Source organism: Limulus polyphemus, unplaced genomic scaffold, assembly GCF_000517525.1.
Source record: "Limulus polyphemus unplaced genomic scaffold, Limulus_polyphemus-2.1.2 Scaffold435, whole genome shotgun sequence".
NCBI lineage: Eukaryota > Metazoa > Arthropoda > Merostomata > Xiphosura > Limulidae > Limulus > Limulus polyphemus.
Window position 1 is genome coordinate 234,940 of NW_013666045.1, and position 15,020 is coordinate 249,959.

Here is a 15,020-nt window from a genome sequence, read left to right on the forward strand (position 1 = left end):
CTAAAAGTTTGTTCTTGAAAATCCTCATAACCATTCTATGAGCCGCTATGCCTCGGCTAAACATAAACAAAAAAAAACGTATCTGTTTAAATGATTAATGTGCATTCTCAGACAGGACTGCTTATTCTGTAATCTCGGTGCGAAATGAAAGTCAAGGTTACCTTAGGTAACTCACACTTGCAGAGATTAAGAAGTCACTCGCCCACTTAGGTCAACTAAATTGTTTAAACCTGAACCCCGGTCCAGAACTACTTGTTGAAACGCCACTGGAGATTAGACTGGCTTTCGAAAAGGACTACTCCGTATACTGTGAGTCTTAGTTGTTAAGTGCGGCACTAAAATGTGTGGTGTGCTCCACCTGACGACAACTTTGAAAAAATGAGAAGAAAGGAACAATATCGAGAAGTCCAAATCCTATTTTAGGTAGCCATGCTATAGTTATAACATTTCCTCCTCAGTTAAACTCCTTGATGCAGTAAGTTGCAAAAGAACAACTATGGTGATATTAGCAGTAATCAGTCCTGTAGCTTTTCTGTACACTTAAGCTCAGATATCGGAGAAAGTTAGAAATGGTCTTATTAAAACATTTAAAATTGAAATACAGGAGTAAGTGATTGCTAAGAAAAGTAACAACCATTCTTGTTGCGAAAATATTTCACACATACCCTCGGAGAATGACTCTGCAACACAGAAAACAACGGTTACACGGTACGTGTGGCAACATACATTAACGCACAGAAAAAACTCATACGCTGACTCTAAGTTCACATTAGTAAAACACGGAAAAAGTTCTAAACAGAAAATATCACTAATACACTTCAAAATCAAAATAATACTGCATCAAATTACACAATAATTTTAAAATGGATCCCAAGAGGGGTACTTAAGGAACAAAAAGAAACTTTTTACACCTAAAAGAAACAACTTAAAAACTTTTGTATACAAGTAGTTTTTGTGAGAATCGAAATGTAAATTTTTAAATAGAACATAATGTTTTTCAGTCCTTTGGATGCGTGTTTGATAGTTTTATTTGTTTGTTTATGTAATACATTATTAATTTGGCATTTTATATATATATTTATACATAACCTATATACAACCCAAGCTAACAGCACGTCCAAACGATCTTATGCATATCTCTTAAACTTGTTTCATATCAAAATACCGAAATTTACCACAAAAAGATTTATTTTATACACTCTACCTAAAAAGTTTATTTTTGGTACAAAAAAAATGGTTTTTTTCGCTTGGGTGCGTGTTGGCCCTATGGTAGAGCTCTGGCTTTCGAAACTGGCGAGATGGGGTCAAATACGTGCGATGCCACCAAGTATTTTTCACACTTTAAGCTATCGGTGCATTATAAGAGTAACAGTTAATCCCATAGCGTGCATGGTGGGCGTTAAAGTACTACTTACTGGTTGCTTTCCATCTGCTCAATAGTTCAAAATTAAGGACGGCGGAATAAACCATAACTACAAGACACCGATTATTTTCCTTTCTTATACCCATCTCATTCTCCAGCTGCTTGGGGTATGTGAAGGTTAAACGGGAAGTATGACCGAAAGCCTTATCTTAGTGAACCCAAACCCCGATGTCCTCGTTTCCAGACCGAGAATCTTCTTGAATGTGTTCCATACTGTTGCCTGAGTCAGATACCCGGCTTTCGTCACTGAGTTCTCCCGGTAGTTCATAAATTTGCAATATTCTCCAATCTCTTTTACATCTCACAGAGGAAGGTTCAATAAATGACGCATCAAAAATTATATAATATGCTTCACAAATCACTAAACCTCAGCAAACAGCGACCATAGTGACACTTATATGAAACTCTGCTCTAGTAGCCGCGTCAGCTAAACTTATTGATCTCATATATTATATCTCATTGGACAAATATAATCGACAGTGTAAAATATATAATTCGGAAAAGACCAAAGCATTAGATCAAATATATATATATATACAAATCACGTTAACTGTAGGTGTTGTTGTTTTTTCGACAGTCTTTTTAATTTGTCCACTACGACTTCAAAACATATAAAGAAGTCTAGCTGGTAAAACTGTAGAAAACTCAGCGGACAACATTTTTAAACCCATATTCGATTAGCCTTTCAATATTTAAATCCGTCATAAGTCAAAATATAACATACTGAATTTACAAACTATTCAAGATCGTGTATTATAGGCAGTTCTCAGAGTACCCAGAACAATTTCCACAAGGTTTCGACATAATTACGCAAACCTCCATATCTCACCAGATAGACATCTACAATGGTCACAAACTATAGAAACGTCTTAACAGAAACGATCTATTAATTAAGAGATGTTAGTAAGTTGAAAATACATAATAATAACATGCATAATAATAATCTCTCCTCCAAGGCCATCTAATTCTTGATAAAACGTTGCTCGTTTTTATTTTCTTATTTGTATTAAAACTGGACTGTTTGATTATTTATTTGTTGAATTTCGCGCAAAGCTAAACCGAGTGCTATCTGCACTAGCATTCCATAATTTAGAAGTGATAGACTAGAGGGAAGGCAGCTAGTAAATATCACCCACCGCCAACTCTTGGGCTAATCTTTACCAACGAACGGTGGGATTGGCCATCACATTATAAAGCCCTCATAGCGGAAAAACCCAGCATGTTCAGTGATGAGATTCGAACCCATGACCCCACCTTCAGATTGCGCGTTGAGTGTCATAATAACCAGACCATGTGAGACTAGGACTATTTGATGAATATACAGGCGTAAGCATCTAAGCATGCTTATTGTAGTGTCATATGGTTTAATAACGACCGAATGGTTGTGATCAAATTGTCTACAGACCTTAATCCAGTATTCTGTGAACTTCATGACTGTATCCAAAAAGCCTCAGCAGATATACTATATCAGATATACTATATAAGATATACTATATCAGTAATATTATATCAGATATACTATATCAGTTATATTATATCAGATATACTATATTAATTATACTATATCAGATATACTATATAAGATATACTATATCAGTAATATTATATCAGATATACTATATCAGTTATATTATATCAGATATGCTATATCAGATATACTACATCAGTTATACTATATCAGATATACTATATCAGTTATATTATATCAGATATACTATATTAATTATACTATATCAGATATACTACATCAGTTATATTATATCAGATATACTACATCAGGTAATATTATATCAGATATACTATATCAGTTATATTATATCAGATATACTATATCAGATATATTACATCAGTTATACTATATTAATTATACTATATAAGATATACTATATCAGTAATATTATATCAGATATACTATATCAGTTATATTATATCAGATATACTATATTAGATATACTACACCAGTTATACTATATCAGATATACTATATCAGTTATATTATATCAGATATACTATATAAATTATACTATATCAGGGAGAAGAAATAGGTGATACTTGCACCTAAACCTCCATTACCTATTAGGGTCCAGTTAATTATTCTTATTTATTTTTAATCTGTTATATTGCATTTTATTATCTTGTACTTTTGTACAGTTTTTTTTCTAGAAGCTACTTGTAGTTTTACAGTTGCATGAGTGATTTTTAAGTTACAAAAGCGAATGTAAAATAACACGTACTTACAACATTAGATCAAACCAGCACCTTCCTGATTTTTAAGTTCCATAGCCACAAATCTAATATAATATAATATGTCATAATGTCTAATCTAATAGTCAGAGCCCCTGAAAATGAGGATTGCTCTCTTATTTAACGGATCCATAGTTTACATACATAATCTAATCTTCTGTTACGTCACATATTCATAGGACAGGAAGTTAAAGTGATTGCCACACGTAAAAACGTTTTTATTCTTTACTTAGAAAGTTCCCTATGGTCACTATCAGTGGTACACTTTTCTACCGCCTCTAATATCAGCACATACAAGATATAGTGTAATTTGTAAAAAAATAAAGATTCGCACTATACACTATATATATACACGATAAGTTATAACGGAAGGCGAGTACTCGTAACATAAAACATACAAAACTCAGATACTTACTAAATAAGAAAATGATATAAAATTACGGAAATAAATTACCCCGAGAAGAGAGAATGATTAAAGTGATATTACACGATATCAAATTTACTTTAATATGATAGAATATACGATCATTCTGTTTATTCTACGTGGGCCCCCCAGTGGCACAGTGGTATGTCTTCGGACTTACAACACTAGAAACCGGGTTTCGATACCCGTGGTTGGCAGAGCACAGATAGCCCATTGTGTAGCTTAACTTCAAACAAACAAACAATTCTACGTGGTTCTGCATTGCCTCATCGTACCAACATCGTTTCGGATATCATCACTACAATTTCATGGTAAGTACAGCACTAATACAAATTTCTATGAGATAGCGTAGGCAAAATAAACACATCAACACCTAATCTCACAAGTTACACAACCTTTGTATCCTCGCCTGTGAAAGGATAGCGAACTACGAGAATTCTCTGGCACAGTCAAATTTCTTTGATAACAAAAACAACTACCGATTCTATTTTACTTTTTTTAATACCTCTCTAATTCCACTACTACTGGTATTACAGAGAAGAATGTTTATTATTATATTACACAATAAAAAATGTATATTTGATGAAATAATGTACACAATTCTTAAGAGATGAATAACATAGTATTGTTTAAATGAGAGAACGCTTCACATCAAGTCATTTGTAATTACTGAAGCTAACACTAACACTACTACCTACAAAATACCAATTCAAAAACAAATGTATCTTAGTTTCAGAATGTCTAACTGAAGCGCGGCTGAAAGAGAATAAACCCATTGTAATTGGTATGGGTGTACTTATATAAATATTATAAAACAATACAAAATTAGTGCATTTTCACCATGTGTTTGTATATTGCTTATGTTTTAAAACAACGTGATTGCCAGCAGTGCGTGAAGGTGAAAGACACGCATGCGCATAATGTCTTCCTGTGTTGTAGAAGTGCAACCAACACGCAGCAGGGTGCGCTAACTTCCTGAACTGTACTGTGTAACAAGGTCATCTGAAAAGCCTTTTGTTTTCTATTAACTCTACAAATCTTACAAGAATCTACTTAATCTCTATAATTATATCATATAATAATTTCAAGTACATGTTGTATTCACTTACCACAAACTTCACAAATGAAGGTGCCCAGTATTGATAATGATAACCCCAGCGAGTTAGGACGGCATAACTTCCTTCTTCAGTGGGAGAGGTGAAAACACAAAATTATATTCATTTGGTCTATCCATAAAATTAAAACATAAGATCCCCTTATAAGCTAAAGTTACAAAAACTGTGTACTTACACATGTGTTAATTCAGCTGCATTACGTGTTATTACTAACACCTCAAAACATCGTGGAAGCGATACTGGATGAGAATCAGAGATCGGAATCTGTTTTCACCCTGCTTGAAAGTTATAATATTTTAAGCAAGCACGTGACCTTACGTCATACAACTTTCGTCCACTTTCATTGGTTAGTTAGAGCCAAATATTTTATGCGTTTCCTTCCTTGAAAGTATCTTTGAACTGTAAACGCCGTTATAGAATACTTCCTCGTTTGTTGACCAAACTCAACATTTAACCTGAGTATTTGTTAATCACCCTATCTTTTCTATTGATATACACAGCCAGTATTTTTCGTTCTTTGTTTAGTATATATATATTTTTTCTAAGTTTGGAAGATGAAGTAAGATTTTCCTTTACATATGGTGTTGTGTAAAATACTGATTGAACTAAAACTTGCAAGAACGTTTAGCTGATAAAGAAAAAAAAAGAGAACACAAAAAATGTATTGCCACAAAGTACAGGTATACATTTATCATAGTGTAAAAACATGGTCAACATGTGGTGGCCATCTTTATAAAGCTTTTTTTTTTTCCAAACGACCTGATTTTCCTTGGATTTACATTGGTAAATTAAACTTGATTCACACATTGTACTATAGATCTCAATATGCAACTAGCTTTTTAAATTAATTGTTTTCTCTTACCTTACCTAATGTGACCAAATGACCAGTTTGCAGGACTATGAATCCGAACGTCCACGTTTCAAAACCTGTTATCTACAAAATAATAAAAATAAAATCGTACTCCTAACTTTGGAGTGGTGAGCGCATTGTAACAGTGTCAATAAAATCCTACTGTTTCGTTATAATAGCCAAAAAGCTGATGGTGCATACTGTTGACCAGCTAGCCTATTAGTTCAAAATTAGAGATGACTGGCGTTGATAACTATGAAAATTTTCGAGAAAATTCTAAACATCCAAGCAATATTTTTCAATATCCTATATGTGTATACTTTTGACATTTCTTATGCCTTAATATTATTATTCGAAAATTGGACAACTTGTGACTATTATGTACTTAAATTTAAGGTACTGGATAAAAGTCAAGTATGAAGTGCTTCTCCGTTATAACTTTCTTAACATTGTGCGTTAACGATAATGGTCGCTTCAAGAGCTAAGTCAAAGTGCTTCTAGGTTATAACATTCCTAATTAAACAAACTTATTTTAGTTTGTTTTTTTATCATGTAAAATACTATGCGACCAGAGTATCAATAAATTTGACTGTTCGTAGGATATAAATGTAACAAGTATTACATTCGGACTATTCTTTGGTAATAGGTTGGCAAACAACGATTTATAAGCATAAAGAAGAACCCAACATAAACAAAGGAATCAAGGAATCCATCTTGATTGAACAAAACAACCCTACTCTAAACCAACACCCTGGGGTGCCAAGAGATCTCTTCTAAGTATTGCAACAGTATCCGGTCATGTGACTTCTTTTTTCCATTCTGTATATATATATTTGTGTCAGTGTAAAATACTTGTACCTGATGATGGCAAAACCTCGTCGAAACGTTGTACATTTGCTGTTATATTAAACTTATATTAAAGTTTTTTCTTCATTACCCATTCAACCGGTCTCCAAGCATTACTAACTTTTCCCATGTACTGAAGATATAAATAGATAATTAACCGTTAGGACTGATCGTTCCTTTTTTATGTAAACAAAGTTTTGTACTGAAGTGACACATTTTAATTAAACCTTTTATCCTCAGGTTAAACTACATACGATATTTAAATTACCTTTCAAGGTTCAAAATACATTTAGGTCTAAAGACTATTACTTACTCCTATGCGCTTCAGGATCGTGTATGAATACACATGTGGTGGTTGTAATGACACTTAACTTGGCAAAAGTATACGCCAATTACACCTGCGAACATATGAGAGTTTCAAGCAGAACTGGTAAAGAAGCTATCAAATCCTCCAGACTCTGTAATTCGCAAACATAGTGAAAACAACCACCCCATCTTGATAAAAAAAAATTCAAAGTCATCTCATTTGGGTCATCCAATATTGAACTTTTAGTTAAAGGAAGTTTATCTATTATAAATGAACTCCCAACTTTAAATAATAACACAACTTCACTACAGTTAAGTCTGTCTTGAATAAGTTGTATAATATTGTTACAATCGGTGCATTGTCCTTGTTTTTTTTTCTTAGTTGAGTTTATCCTTTTAATCTGTATTTAATTACTCTTTACAAAATGTTGGAACTTTAGAAATATTTGTACCTAATAATTTATATAGCTTGCTGAAGATGGAATATCTACATTCCGAAACGTTCAAGAATTAAATGTTTGTTACTGTACAGTGTACACACACGTGTCAAATGTTTGTTGTTGTTGCCGTCCCTCTCTTGTCAGTCAGTAGAAATATTATGTTAACTGTAACCTTTTACCTATCAACAACAGAAAACACAGCAAATCTGTTTTATTCCTTTTTGTGCCAGAAACTGCTAACAAAATTACTAGCCTATTTTGTAATTTGAGCAATGATGTAAAACTGTATTCAAACCTTCACGTAAAATCAATACATTATTACCTAACCCGAAATAATCCTACTAAACGAATAAAAACATGGAATATATATAGTATCCAATGTGAATGTGGAAATATGTAGGACAATCGTCACGTTCCTTAGAAATGAGGTGCAAAGAACACCAAGATCACATGTGTAGAGGTGAATTCCAGATATCCAACTTAACACATCATCGATATGAAACAGGTAACAAAATACTCTGGGATGAAATTCTTCTCCTACATCAACCCAAAACTAAAAAAGAAAGAAACTGTTGAGAAACTACACAAATCACCAAAGTAAACGATCTTTCATTAAACTGTGATAATGGCCCTAGCAACATAAACTGTATTTGACAAGATATATACTCCGTTCATACACTTGACCAGACTTGATTTTTACCTATATCCTGTCACCTGCTGCCACCATTTCTGTCACATTTAATCATTATGTCTTTTGTCTTTATAACGATATATATACCTTGTATTGCTTAGTACTAATCATACCTGAAGAAGACAGACCAATGTTCTGTTAAAATATGTAGTATGTTCAACCAGCAATCAAAGTTTTAATTATAAATCGTTGATTGCCTACCTATTGTTATATTAGCATTATATGCTTCCTTACTCAAGCATCAATACTATTCTGTGATGACGGTCTGTTTATGTAAAATGCCAAAGGTGTTGTTAAAAGAAAAGAAAGAAAGAAAAAGCGGTTGAGCACGAAAGTTGGTTTCCATAGTTTCATTGTGTTGTTCTGTGACGCCTACAAAGATATACTCAGCTTGACCAATGTTTACTTATATCTCAACCCATTGACCAATCCCCGTAATTTCTCGTTAGATGGCACCACATGTTGAGGTGAGGAAGCTACATAGATTTATAATCAGGAATATTTAGCAAAACAGAAAAGCATCTTAGAGCTAATACCCCACCTGTAAGGTTTATGTCTAGATAAATAAGTTTTTGTTTTGGATTTACTTCAAATTGAAACAAATCGATTATAATATTATACTTACAGCTAATGTGATTGAGCCACCTATAACAAACCACAGAAATAGAATTTGGATGACAGCGTGGTTTAGTATCAAGGTGAGTTGTGTTGTTGAAAGATCTTTGGTCGTAGTTTACTTGACTCTAAACAACTTGTTAAAATTCTTATCTTTGTTGTTCAAGCCTTCTAAAACAAGTCTTTTCTGATGCAATCTGCTGACGAACGTTTTGTTTTATATTGTATGTGTAATGTAACAAAAACTTACATTATTAAATGAACATTTACATCAATATATCATATTTGTAATCATAGAATGTTTCGGTAAATTAACACTCAGAAAAAATAAAATAAAGACGTCATCAGCGATTCCTGAAATATTTAAATGAATTGTTTTTAAATAATATGACGTTATGTTTAATTTAAAACGTTTGTTTACAAGCCATAAAGAAATTAAATATATAAATATCAACAAAATAATAAACAATCGTGCTATTAAATCATGCAGCTGGTATTCAAAAATTCGTCATTACTGAAGAAAGTTTCACCCAGGGGTGGATTGACATTAAAAGACCAGCCCGGACAATATCACATACTGCATACTGGTTAAACAATTAAAAATTAAAAACAGTTTCTAAAAACGCGTCAAATGCACCAGCCCACATGGAAATTGCCCGGTGGGCTGATGGGCCAATCCGACTTTGGTCCCATATCGGAAAGCGACCACTGAGGTCAAAGGAGGGTGCTCGAGTCATGCATTTACCCTCTAAACTGAGTCGATAACGTTATTTCTATACGTTAATATCTTTATGAACATCATGTGCTGGTAATAAGTTTTCCAAGAGACTCGTGTGATACCTCAAGTTTTGAAGTCATGCATTTATCCTCTAAACTGAGTCGATAACGTTATTGCTATACGTTAATACCTTTATGAACATCATGTGCCGGTAATAAGTTTTCCAAGAGACTCGTGTGACACCTCAAATTTTGAAGCTTTCTGCTAAGATATTCTGTCTGCTTATTGAATTTTGAAAATGACTACACGAAAACTATCTGCGCTCATTTTTAAGGGTAGAGCATAAGGAAGGCAATGCCTTCCACTGCCAAATCTTTACAGAACGAGTAGTGGTGTTTAATCGTCACTCTTAAAACGCACACGCGCCCAAAGTGCGCAGAGCGGTTATCATTATTATTTTGTCGGTAACGGGATGTGAACCTCAGATCCGCAGTCCGACATGCTAATCATTGGGCCGCGCTCCGTTCGTTCTAGAATATAAATGTGTCAAATGGTTTCTCTGTTGACAAATATTGTATACTGTAACAACTCCAGATTGTATAAACTTACAAACGTTTATTCTGTATCCGCAATAACTACAAGAGTTTCATAACAAAACCATCAAATAGACCAACTCATTGTGGCGCATGTATTACGTTGGCTTCACGGAGACGGCGGGACGGCGAGCGTGTGCATCATTCGCCATGCTGGTCCACTAAACATGGACGATCAGCAAAGGTAACGAGCGACATTAAAAATCACGTTCGTTTGGCTTTGGTTTCACATTGTAAAAATTAAAATGGCTGCCAAACTCTAACCATTCGTCTGACTATTTTTAACTATGTCTTTGTGACGGCCACCTGAGTTTTCCACCTGTGATTTTTAACTAAAATTAATCGAAATTGGTTCAGCCAATTATTCACAACGTTGTCTAAGGATTCACAACGCTACAAACCGGGTTTCGATACCCGTGGTGGGCAGAGCACTGGTAGTAAGATTCTTAGGTTGTTGTTAGATTATGTAAGATTAGGATAGGTTTGTGTTAATTTATGTAAGGTTAGGATAGATTAGTGTTAGGTTATGTAAGGTTAGGATAGCGTTGTGTTAGAATATGTAAGGTTAGGAAAAATAAATTTATATATAATTCATATGTATTAAGTTAATATGTAAAATGATAATTTTATAATATCGTTATTAAAGATTATATGAAACGTGGCGGAATTGTCAAAATTTTATATATTTTAGTTAGAAATAAACTGTACTTGCCATAAAATAATAAGAAAAATTGCTTGTGCAATTTGTTGAGAGAAAAACCTCTGCTAAAAAGCTTATGTGTTAGTGTTCTTGCTTTCTCTGAAATTCTCCAAAATTACAACAAATTCTGGTAAGTTTAAAGAGTCGTGATAAGTATACATTATAGAATATTTTCTTTGGAAGGTTTGTGTCAAGAAATAGGAAATTTATAGTTTTCAAATTAAAATCTCCTGTTATATAATAAATTTCCAAGAAGAATGTTTGATTAATAACAATAATGTTTAAATCAAGGTAGCTTGCTTCATTTATATGTACTGAACGTTTTACAACAATTAAATCTGTTGCATGTATAGGTTTCGTGCTACATGATCTGTTGATTTATAAAGCTTTATGGTAATCGTTCATTGAGAAGTTGTGTGGTTTATTGATATTCAAGTTAAAAAAATATCTTCTGCTTGTAGGTTAAGTTACAACCTATTAGTATACCTTGTGTCTGTTTTAATGATGTGTGTGCCAAATCGTACGAATTTGTTGCTAAGTGAAAGAATTACAAGTCGTACGAATGTGTTTCTAGGTGAAAGAATTACAAGTCGTACGAATGTGTTGCTAAGTGAAAGAATTACAAGTCGTACGAATGCGTTGCTAAGTGAAACAATTATAAATCGTACGAATGTGTTGCTAAGTGAAAGAATTACAAGTCATACTAATGTGTTTCTAAGTGAAAGAATTACAAGTCGTACGAATGTGTTTCTAAGTGAAAGAATTACAATCGTACGAATGTGTTTCTAAGTGAAAGAATTAAAAATCGTACGAATGTGTTTCTAAGTGAAAGAATTACAAATCGTACGAATGTGTTTCTAAGTGAAAGAATTACAAATCGTACGAATGTGTTGCTAAGTGAAAGAATTAAAAATCGTACGAATGTGTTTCTAAGTGAAAGAATTACAAATCGTACGAATGTGTTTCTAAGTGAAAGAATTACAAGTCGTGCAAATGTGTTTCTAAGTGAAAGAATTACAAGTCGTACGAATGTGTTTCTAAGTGAAAGAATTACAAATCGTACGAATGTGTTTCTAATTGAAAGAATTACATGTCGTACGAATGTGTTTCTAAGTGAAAGAATTACAAGTCGTGCGAATGTGTTGCTAAGTGAAAGAATTAAAAATCGTACGAATGTGTTTCTAAGTGAAAGAATTACAAGTCGTACGAATGTGTTTCTAAGTGAAATAATTACAAATCGTACGAATGTGTTGCTAAGTGAAAGAATTAAAAATCGTACGAATGTGTTTCTAAGTGAAAGAATTACAAGTCGTACGAATGTGTTGCTAAGTGGAAGAATTACAAATCGTACGAATGTGTTGCTAAGTAAAAGAATTACAAGTCGTACGAATGTGTTGCTAAGTGAAAGAATTATGGCTTTCATTAGTGTAAAACTGTGGTAGTTTTTATGATGAGTGTTATCAATAAAGCATTGAGTATCATCGACGCGAGTCATTAAATTACCAGCGTTGTAAAAAGATATTTTAATTACATGCTTATGTTTATCGCTGATTTTACGTAAAGGCAGAGTGATATTGAGAATACTGAATTCAAATATTTCGAGAAGCTTAGCTGCGAAAGATTTTAGTTGTTGTTTGTATTCTATGGAATAACTATGTATGAATTAATACGTCTCCTCTCTTTCATAACGCTACAATAATTCTTCAGTGTTCTTTGATGTACTTAAAATATTTACTTATTAAAAGGGATAAAGTTTTTGTACAGGCTTATTTGGCTCCAGCTATGAATGATTATAAGATGACTAGTGGAGTGTAGAAACCCAGAATAACTTGGGAATTACATTATTGTTATATTTGTATCAAGTGTGAGTTCTGTTGAAATTTATCATGTTCTTTGATAATGTCGTTTGCACTTATTTTAATCATAAGTATAAGAATAACTACATGAAGGTTAGGGATATCTACTCGCGATCTGCGGGTTGATAAAAGAGTAGCCCAAGAGGGTGGTGTTGACCAGCTGCCTTCCCTCTAGGTCTATCACTGCTAAATTACGTAAGGCTAGCGCAGATAGTTCTTGAGTTGTTATGCGAGTAATTTAAAAACAAACAAATATGAAGGTTGCAATGTTTGAAGCTTATAACCGAGTTCCAAGTTTTTGCAAGTGAAACAAACTTGCTGGCTGTTATATCTGCAGACGTTGTGACATATCCTGTCTATAATGCTTTTCCAGATTCTTTCTGTTTTTTCTGATGAAATATTTCTTTAAAAGTATTAGGCGTAACATTTCGAACGACTGTGAAAACTCATTAGGATATCTTTTATATATTTTACTCCAGTTTGATATCAGACGTTTAAATTATTGGATCAAGACGTGTTTAGAAAACCAAACTAACGATACCGAAGACAAAACGTCGATGTATATATATTAAAGTATAAATGCATTATTTCAACTGTTTATTATATAAAGCTATTCAAGCTAACGATGTTGAAAAATAAATCTATGACATTTTGATGTTCTTTGTCTATCTTACTAAGGTAACGTATTACTTTAGTTTGTTAATTACTCATTAAAGTAAACCAAACCAATGTTATTACTTCACAACAGAAAACAATGAACCTACTTGCATGTATTACATGCTTCGCGGTCTTAAGTGTTTTAGACGTTCATTATGGCAAATGACGGAAACTTTGTTACTTCCAAATGTGTTATTGTCGTGATGGTAACAAAGATTGCTGACTGTGTATTGGTTTCCAACAATTGTGCACCGGCTAACAGTCCTAACAATGAATAATATATTAGATGACTTTTAGAAACCCATTAAAGAGAGCATGCACTAGTTCTTTCTCTGTGCTTCGTTCTTAAGAGGTTACGTCTGCTCAGTTTAGCGTCCTATTACAGCATTAATAATATATTACTCCGGTGTCATTAGCGCTATAAAGTTGCTACATGTCTGATTTGGAACAGTTGAGAGAACTTCTAAAACGTTCTCTTTCTTCGAATAATAATAACAAAAGAGTCAGTAAAAGCTTTACTCGTGACAACTGTGAATTGTTTCGTTAATAGTAAGCTGATAAACAACGAATTATAACCACAATGAAAATTATTTCCCCGAAAGGGGGCCGAAGGCCTCCTGGAGGAGTCACCTGTTTTAACCACTCGTACTACTTACTATACATTAGTGTGTTGTCTGTCAGTCAGTCAGTAGACATTAAAATGACGTCATATAAGGTATGCTTAACGTTGCAATTTGCACTGTCGTGACGTCAGTAAAACGTGCGCATGCCATGAATCACGATAAGAATTATATATTCTGTAGGCTACAGCACAGCATGACATATGAACTTCGAAAGCATCAAATAAAAATATTTGTTACTCTTAATTTTGGTTTTATTTACTCTTTAAACAGAACACTTTCGGGGATCATGCGGAATTGTATCTAGTTTTATATAGAGAATATACTACATGTTTCAAAAAAAACAATAGTCTGTTTGAAGAAACGCGATAAATTCACAACTGCATACAAAAGGTACAGACAATGTCCTATACAACAAAACTGTGTAACACCTGATGGAGAAGCGATATCTGTTTTACGTTTAAGAATAAACTTTTTTTTTGCCTCGAATCTTGAACTTTTCACCTCAGAACATTTTATTTCTAGGAAACGTTGATGTCAAGCTATTGGTCAGGCTTGATAAAACTAACCCAACTCGTATTTCGTTTAGCAAGAAAATTAAACGGTCAGTTGGCTCAGAAGTCAAAACATCACTGTTGTTATACGTTTAAATAAAATATCATGAAAAAGTTGTTTTCCAGCTTTGCCTATAATTTTGATTTAATATATCGTAACAAATTTCCGTACATACTAGAAATAATCCTTCTTGAAATTTATGTTACACAAACATTTTCATTGCGACATATTATTTATTCTTTTACAAATCAAGATTGAAATACCAGACTGAAATTTCAACGATGCGCCTAAAACAAGTAATAATGATGCCACACAGAAATTTGCCGAGAAAAAACTCTATAACCTTGAAAAAGGACATACCGTTGAA

The 15,020-nt window shown here is 33.2% G+C and overlaps 1 protein-coding gene across 1 annotated transcript in view; it reads right to left on the reverse strand.

Moving 5' to 3' along the window:
• Positions 1-5,486, reverse strand: part of LOC111085508 — a 10,298-nt gene extending 4,812 nt beyond the window's left edge. Inside the window, exon 1 of the mRNA XM_022384405.1 lies at positions 5,201-5,486. The gene's annotated coding sequence lies outside the window, so the exon portion shown is untranslated. The remainder of the gene's footprint in view (positions 1-5,200) is intronic.
• Positions 5,487-15,020: the final 9,534 nt, after the last annotated feature.